The sequence below is a fragment of the Gossypium hirsutum genome, chromosome A08 (genome assembly GCF_007990345.1).
Source record: "Gossypium hirsutum isolate 1008001.06 chromosome A08, Gossypium_hirsutum_v2.1, whole genome shotgun sequence".
In the NCBI taxonomy this organism is placed as follows: domain Eukaryota; kingdom Viridiplantae; phylum Streptophyta; class Magnoliopsida; order Malvales; family Malvaceae; genus Gossypium; species Gossypium hirsutum.
Window position 1 is genome coordinate 110,762,078 of NC_053431.1, and position 1,063 is coordinate 110,763,140.

Sequence of the window (1,063 nt, forward strand, 5' to 3'; positions counted from 1 at the left end):
TATGATGTCTTGTAGTTTCGAAATGGAAATTTTCAAAAGGCAAGCTTAGCGTCAAAAGTTTTAAAATATTGCTTCCTAACTTACTGGATGTGATATTTTGACTCGTTTAAAATAAGCGAACCTAAATTTTTCAAATAAAAACATTCTAAATAAAAGAGGATTGTATCTTAAAACTTTCAAAATCCCGACATTAAAGACACTTGATAATCAATTAGGTACCAATTTTTGGGTGTTACGAGGGTGCTAACCCTTCCTCGTTCGTAACCGACTCCAGAACCCATTTTCTTGATCTCGTAGACCAAAACTAATGATTTTAAACAAAAAAATTTATTGGTGATCCAATCACACCTAAAAAGATTGGTGGCGACTCTCATTTTCGTTTTTTCTTAAAGTCGATTCCCATTTTCTAAAACTCGATTTAAAAATGGTTTCGACAACCTATATTGTGTGATTGAAGTTGAATTTATAATGCTTAATGATATTAGGTAATTTTATTGCTAAAAGTGTAACACCCCACACCGGGCTAGACGTTATGGCCGAATATAGCGATGTCACATGAGATTATTTTTGAAAACGAAATTGACGAGTAAAATAGTTCCAGTTGCTTAATTTTTGTTTTACCACAGAGTAAAAACACATGGTCATTATTGTGATTAAAACGTTTCTCTTACAAAAACCTTCTATTTTAGGAAAACTGTTTGTTTTAAAGAAAACCAGATTTAAATTGTGCTTGAAAACCAGATTTAAATTGTGCTTATCAGTAATAAAATCGTCAACAGTTGAAAAGCCGAAATTAAAAGCCAAAAAGTCAAAATTCCAAATTACAACAAAATCCCTAAATAAATAAATAATCATAACCGGGAAAAACCAATAGAAATAGTCTAAAATTATTACGTGTGGCCACTGTCGAGTCCTCTGCTACACTGATCCGCCTACTACAGGGGATTACTTAGACAGATTAAACAGAAGAGGGTGAGTTTCGCAACTCAATGTGTAATCCCCCCCACAGATATCAAATATACAGAATAATAATGAAAAGTCAGAAATAAATAGTTTAGGGCCG